The sequence below is a fragment of the Corapipo altera genome, unplaced genomic scaffold (genome assembly GCF_003945725.1).
Source record: "Corapipo altera isolate COAL_440 unplaced genomic scaffold, ASM394572v1 77b, whole genome shotgun sequence".
NCBI classification, from domain to species: Eukaryota; Metazoa; Chordata; class Aves; order Passeriformes; family Pipridae; genus Corapipo; species Corapipo altera.
In genome coordinates, this window is record NW_020884933.1 from 2,772,238 (window position 1) to 2,779,804 (window position 7,567).

Consider the following 7,567-nt stretch of genomic DNA (forward strand, 5'->3'; position numbering starts at 1 on the left):
AAAGGTAAACGGTCCGGGGGGATGAGGTGATGCTGGAGAGTTTGGAGCACGGTGTGCTGCCCTGTGGGTTTATCCCAACCAGTGTGAGCTTCCCTTGTTCCTGTCCCAAGGGATTATCCAGGTGAAGCCAGTCCACAGCAAAGTGGGGGACAGCCTGGACGTCTCCTGCTGGTCCTTGGGGTACTGGAGGAAACTGGTACATCCCCACTGCTGCCTTCCAGGGCCTGGTGCTGCAGACACTTGCAGAGGGCAGCTGTAGGAGTTCTCAGGCATGGAAATGGTGCGTTTCCAGGGATTTTTAAGGGGGGTGTAGGGGTGGGTGGTGTGTCTGTGGCTCAGTGAGTCACTTGGACCCCAGGCTCGCTGCACCACCCCCAGACCCACAACCCCTGCTCATCTGGGGGCCGTTTTGGGAGCCCCATCCCTGAGTGACATCCACGAGCATCCCTGAAAAAAGGGAGAAAAGGGGATTTTGGGGCCGAGGCAGCCGCGAGCTGGCTGAGGGAGCAAAGCCAGCGGCCCCAGCACCACTCCCAGCAGGAGAGGCTTTCCCGGCAGAACTGTGGGCACTCCCCTGGCCCGGGGGCGCTGCCTGAGTCACCCCGTGCTCCTGCCCGGGCTTGTGCCGGGGAACCCGGATGCGCCGAGCCCATATTTGGGAGCGGGGCAGGCGGAGCCCATATTTGGGAGCGGGGCAGGCGGAGCCCATATTTGGGAGCGGGGCAGGTGGAGCCCATATTTGGGAGCGGGGCAGGCGGAGCAGGATCGGGGAGATGCGGCGTGGGAAGGAGGGGATGCCTGTGACCCCGGGCACAGCCCGCAGCAAAAGCCACGCACAGAACTCTGCCTCTCACCAGAATCATCCTCCCACCGCTGGAACAGGGGTGGCTGAAGGGCCACGGCCAGTCCTCGTTAGCTGCCAGCTCCTAACGATGCCCAGGGCAGCGAGCCCGGGGGTGCCCCTGGTGCTCTGGGGTTTTGAGTGTTATCCCCCCTCGGGTCTGAGCTGCTGCCATTCCTTCCTGCAGGAATCTCCCCTTGTTGGTTTTGTCTCCCTCAGGTTTTCTGCCGGAGCATTTTCTGTCTGACACACAATGGGCCCGGAGCCAACAACAGTTCTGAGACATTTTGTCATTACTCTGAGTGCCGGAACAATTAACACAACAAAGTTGAGATGTTTCTTTACCTGTGATTCTTTCAAAGCGGGGCTTTTATTTTCTTTTTTTTAATTTTTTTTTTTTTAAAGGTGCCTCCAAAACCACCTGTATGATTGCTGGATTTCTTTGAAGATCTGAAGAAGAGAAATCCCCACATGAAAGTCCTCCCATCTTCAATGGCCCTTTGCTGCAGCCTGGAGCGGCCCAAAGAGGGGAGGAAACGGCACCCGGAAACTTTGATCCTGTTTCCCCTGGAGCACAAGGAATGGCTGGATCAAATCTGAGCCTGAGACCTAAAATATGATCCCCAGACTCTCCTGGGGACCAGGTAACAGAGCACTGGTGACCACCCTGAAGCCCCAGTGCCCTCCCAGAGCTGTGGTGATGCTGCTCGGGCTGCTGGGTCTCTGTTGGAGGAGGGAGCTGGTGGGATTTCTCTGAGCAGGACGACTCTGCCCATCTCTCCATGGCACAAGCTCTGGGATGTGCAGTGCCAGGGCTGGGCAGTGCAGGGCCAGGTCCTCACTGCAGCAGGATGGGGAAGAAGGATCAGGTCCAGAACTGCTGGAGCACTTTCTGTGGCTGTGGGACCATCCAGCCACCTCCTGCCCTTCCCACCACCTGCAGGATCATCCACCCCATCGTGCCTGCCCTGAGCTGGTGGGGTGTGAGGGCCACAACTCAGAGATTCATGGAATTTCCTGAGCTGGAAGGGACGCACAAGGATCACCGAGTCCAACCCCTGGCCCTGCACAGGACACCCCAACAATCCCACCCTGTCCCTCAGAGCATTGTCCAAACCCTCCTGGAGCTCTGGCAGCCTTGGTGCTGTGCCCACTGCCCTGGGGAGCCTGGTCAGTGCCCAACCACCCTCTGGGGGAAGAACCTTTTCCTGAAATCCAGCCTAACCCTGCCCTGTCCCAGCTCCAACCATTCCCTGGGTCCTGTCCCTGCTCCCAGGGAGCAGAGATTTGGAGCTGCCCCTCCAAGCTGTCCCCAGACACCACTCACCCAAGCACCCTGCCCCGCACATCCCATCCCTCCCTGAGCCCTGGGGATGCCTGGCATGGCTGCAGGGATCGCTGCCACATGGCAACAAACCCCCAATGGTTTCCCAAGCGCTTCCCCCGCGTGCAAAGCAGGTACGGGAGGCTCTGAGCCGGTGGAGCTCCCACGGGGACGCGGCGAACCGGCCCCGCTGGCTCGACCGCCCGGCGAGAGCGGGGCTGCCACGGGGCCGTGGCACACCCAGATGCTGTCGGCGTGCCAGGCTGCCAGCCCGTTCCTCCCCGTCGGAGCCGGCTGAACCGCTTCCTCCGGCTGCGGGCTCGGCTCCGTGCGGAGAAAAGGGAGGCAGGAGCAGGGTCCGTTCCTCCGCGGGCAGCGGGCGGGAGTCGGGGGCTCGGTGCCGCTGCGGGAAGTTGCCAGTGGGATGCAAACCTGCCCCTGACACGGCAGCGGTGTCCCAGCCCAGGCAAACACCGGGAGTGAGAAGCAGCCCCCCTGATGGGTCCTGCTGGAGGTGGGGGTTGGCATTCCCACTGGAGAAGGGGACTCACGCGGTTGCTCAGGTGCCTGGAGATGCAAAGCGCTGCCTCGCTGGATCGTCAGGACTCCCAGCCTGCCTTGGCTGGGTACCAGCGCCCTGAATTCGGGACCAGCCAGGTCCAGCCCTCTCAGGAAACCTGCCTGGGTGCTTCTTTGCATTCACGGGCAACCAGATACGCTGGGAAAATCACCCTCCCCTGCAGCTCCCAGCGGGCCTTCGCTCCTTTCCCGTGTGAGAATGGGAGAAGCTCCCTCACAGCGCTGGGCTGGGGGATGGAGGATCCCAGAAGATGCAGCAATGGCTCTTGGCAGAGGTGTTTTGGAGCCTCCTGCTCCCCCTGTGCGGGATCAGGGCAGCCCCGTGCCCACTGCTGTGCACACCCAGCCGGGAGGGCCGTGGTGTTGGGGCACATCTGGCTTTCCCTGGTGCATGGAGCCCTGGAGGTGCTGGCCTGGGCACTGCAGAGATGCCATTGTGGTGATGTGGTGGTGAGAGAAGGTGTCACAACCTCTGGTGACCTGCAGGGCCATCTGAGTCACTGAGCTGCGCCCTGGACACCCACAGTGCCTGAGGGGGGAGAGCCAGAGGCTTGTGCAAGCCTGGGGAGCCCCAGGAGCAGCCAAAGGGCTGGGATGAGGGGCTGTGGTTGGGGACACACCGTGGCTCATCCCCACACCTCTGTGCTCTGCCCACAGCTCTTGGTGCTGGGAGGGCACCAGGGACAGGGGCAGCAGGGCCATCACGGACTCTCTGGGAGGCCTGAGGGCAGCAGGACCCCGAGAATTTGGGCAGTGCCTTTGGCCTGGCACGAGACACTGAATGTTTCAGTTGATGTTTCAGTTGATGCACACTTGGACCTGCTCAGAGCTGTGAGGGTGACAGGGCTGACACAACCCAGCCATGGTCTGTCTCAGCTGGTTGTCCCTGGAGTTCAGGAGGTTTGAAGGGAGGGGAGCAGAGGGGCAGCTCCAATCTCTGCTCTCTCCGGTGACAGGACCCAGGGAACGGCTGGAGCTGTGCCAGGGTAGGGTCAGGTTGGATCTCAGGGAAAGGTTCTTCCCCCAGAGGGTGGTTGGGCACTGACCAGGCTCCCCAGGGCAGTGGGCACGGCCCCAAGGCTGCCAGAGCTCCAGGAGTGTTTGGACAACACTCTCAGGGACAGGGTGGGATTGTTGGGGTGTCTGTGCAGGGCCAGATGATCCTTGTGTCTTTCCAGCTCAGGACATTCCATGATTTGTGATTCCCTGCTCCTCCTGGGTGGTTCTGGGGTCGGGAGGGCTCCAGGACACAGTTGGACCCCCTCAGCCCCCCTCGCCTCCGATCGACCCGCGAGTCCCGTCAGCCCTGGGGGAGCCCCTCGATCAATTATTTCTCTAATCTTATCTAACTGTCTTTCTCCTGCTTTCCCTTGTGTGCCTTCCCCTCCCTGCCTTCCCCTCCCTCCCTGGTGCTTTGTAGCCTCCCGACAGCCCCGCTTCCCCCCTCCAGCCCTCTGCTTTGATCCTCGGAAGAAGCAATTGATCCTCCTTATCTTTATTGTGGTACAGACATTCCCAGCGCTGCCCTTAATTAAATTCCTCTTCATTTTCCTCCAGAAGCCTTTCTTTGCCCCAACCCCCAGACGAGTATTTATTTTTAAACGTGCAATTAAATTATTAGGGCGGCCACGAGTGTGACAGCGGCCGGATCCACCGGGGTTCTGCTGGGGTTTGGGGGGTGAACTTGGGGTTTCCCCCTCCCCACACAGACCCCCCCCAAGGGGCTGCGGGGTCCACATGAGCTCGAGGTGCTGCTGGTCACTGGTCACTGTGTCACTGGGCACAGTGGCACGGGCACGGGGGCACAGGCACTGGCCATGGTGGAGCTGGCACTGCTCACAGTGCCACTGGCACTGGTCAGAGTAGCACAGGGACTGTCCATGGTGGCATTGGCACTTGCCATAGTGACTTTGGGACCAGCCATGGTGGCACTGGCACGGCCCACAGCAGCACAGGCACAGCCCACAGCAACACAGGCACTGGCCATGGTGGCACTGGCACCTCCTACAGTGGCATTGGAACCTACTGTGCTGGCACTGGCCATGGTGGCACTGGTGCTGGTCACGGTGCCATGGAGATGGACCACAGCAGCACAGGCACTGGCCATGGTGGCTCTGGCACCTGCCATAGTGTCGTTGGCACCTGCCATGGTGGCACTGGCACTTGCCATAGCGTCATTGGCACTTGCCATAGCGTCACTGGCACCTGCCATGGTGGCACTGGCCCTGTCCCCTCCAGGTGAGCGCCGGTGCCCCCCGGCTGTGTCTCTGCACTGCTTTAAGCTTTTCCGCTCGGAAATTTTTCCTCCTCCAGACACTTTGACCTCGGGGGCAGGGAGTATTTTTCATGTGGAGCAGCCGAAATTCCCCCGGAGACAGCGCAGGAATGCGAGGCATGTTATCCTTGGTACCAGCTCTTTCTTTTTACGGCCTAAGCTTGGCCACGCCGGCGGGGGGGAGGGGGTGGCCGGGGTCCTGAGCCGTTCCCATCCATGACTGCCAACATCCCCCCCCAATCCCCTTCCTCCTCATCCCTCTCCTCCTTGGGAAAACTCCCCCATGCTGTGCCAGGTTCCTGGGTGGGTCTCCGTGCCCGGTTCGGCAGCGGGCCGAGCTGGGGGTGAGGCAATCCCGGCAGCACCCCCAAAACGAGGGGAGCACCTCTGGGTCCCTCCAGGGCTTGGTGCTGCCCTCCTTGGGAGATCCCCGGGGGATATTCTGGGAGCTCTCCCGGCAGAGCAGAGGGCAGCGAGTGCGTTGTTTCATCGTGCCGGGCTCGTGCCGTGGGAGATAAATCACTGCCCGTCCGTCTCCGGGAAGTGCAATTACCCCCGAGATACCGAAGCAATTTATTAGGATTACTCCATCCCGGCTCGCCGTGGTGACAGCAGGTCACACACACGCCAGGCAGGGCAAGGGGGGCAGTGCCCTCGTGGGACCTGGGCACCCCGGGGCACCTTTGGGTGGCACTGATGGGACCAGCCCCAAACGGGGGGCAGAGGGAAATCCTGCAGAGGGAAGGGCTGTGCCTGCAGAGAGGTGCCACCCCAGGTGCCCCTCGTCCCCACACCCACCCCTGATGCCCCCAGTGATCTCTGTCCCGCCCTGAGCGCGGTCCCTGCGTGTGCCCAGTCACCCCCTACGATGCCACACCAGGGAAGGGGTGGCTCAGCCCCGTGGGCCACGAGGGTCCCCGTGCCCGGTGGCACCAGCCTGGCGTGTCCCGCAGCCCCCGTCCCTCGGCCTGATCCCGCTCTCAATAGCGGCGCGGGAGCCCAGCTGCAGCTATTACATAAAATGCAATTAGCGCGGGGCGAGGGAGGCCTGAATGGCATTAAGGAATTCCTCCCGGGCTGACGTCAAAGCTTCACCTCTCCTCCCAGCGCCCGCACAAAGGGGGCCCTTTATGAGCCCCCCCGAGCCCGCTGTGCCGGTGCCCGCCGGGAGAATGCGAGTCCTCAGGGAGCCCCGGGCTGCACATGCCACGCGGGAATTGTCCCCGCGGCCGGCACGAATGTCACCAGCGGCTCCCCGGCTCCCAGCGCGGCGTTTGCTGGCTCCCACCTCCCCCTCGCTGGGCATGGGAAGGTGCCAGTGGCCCCGTGTGCCAGCTGCTTGCCCGCCAGAGGGGGGGCTCGGCCGGGTGCCCTGCCTGGGGAGCGGGAGGATGCTGGAGGGGCAGTGGGGTGACATTCCTGGCTGGCACGACCCATCCGTGGGGCAGGATGGAGTGAAAGTGAGGAGCAGGGAGAGGGACAGGCAGGTCTGGGAACGGGAGGTGCCGAAATTCCCGCTGGGATGGGATCACCCAGCAGGCTGGAGGAGCTCTGACGCTGCCCCAGCACCGGGGCCTCCTCTGGCTGCTGCCAAGGAGGTCACAGGGACTGGGCAGTGCCAGGACACGACCGTTCTGATGTGAATGTCCCCAAGTGTCACAGGCTGGGGGGGGTGGCAGGGCTCACATGTGTGGGGCTCCTGCCCCAAAACCTCCACAGTGATTGTGTGACAGGACAAGGGGTATAAATGGTTTTAAACTAAAAGGGGGTCGGTTTAGATGGGATGTAAGGAAGGCATTTTTTAAAATAAGGCTAGTGAGGCCCTGGCCCAGGTTGCCCAGAGAAGCTGTGGCTGCCCCATCCCTGGAAGTGTCCAAGGCCAGGTTGGAGCAGCCTGGGCTGGTGGAAGGTGTCCCTGCCCATGGCAGGGGGTGGAACTGGATGAGCTTTAAGGTCCCTTTCAACCCAAAACATTCTGGATTCTCTGGTTGCTGGTGCTGAGCTGTGGCGCTGGGGCAGCGCTGCGCTGCGGGCAGGAAGGGGTTAAGGCGCTAATTGGGGTTGGGGACTCCACCCTGGGCCCCCACCCTGCCCCTGCCCCAGCCCGGAGGGAAGGGAAGATGCTCCTGGATCTGCGGTGGGGACCGGGGGCCCTCCTGTGGCTGCGGGTCCGCGGTGCCGCGTCCCCCTGCCCGCAGCCCCCTCTGCCTGCGATGCTGAGAACCACCAGCAAAGAGGGTTTTTCCCCATCCACTTCCCTCCCTCCGGGCGTGGGGCTGGCAGGGTGGGGGCAGCTGCACCCCTGGGGTCCCCCCAAAGGCTCTCAGGGTCTGGGCTTAGCGGATGGAGCTGAGTTTAGGGAGCTCTGGCTTTGGAATTTAATTACTCTCTGCTTTGTTCTTACAGGTGTCTCATGGAATAAGGGCTGACCTGGTGCAAGGTGCTCCTGGTTGGGATGTGGCAGGGCAGGGAGCTCTGCTGGACCCCAGGATGGGGCAGGTCCCCCAGCTCTGGGCAGGCCCACCTTGCTCAGATGAAGTTCACAGGG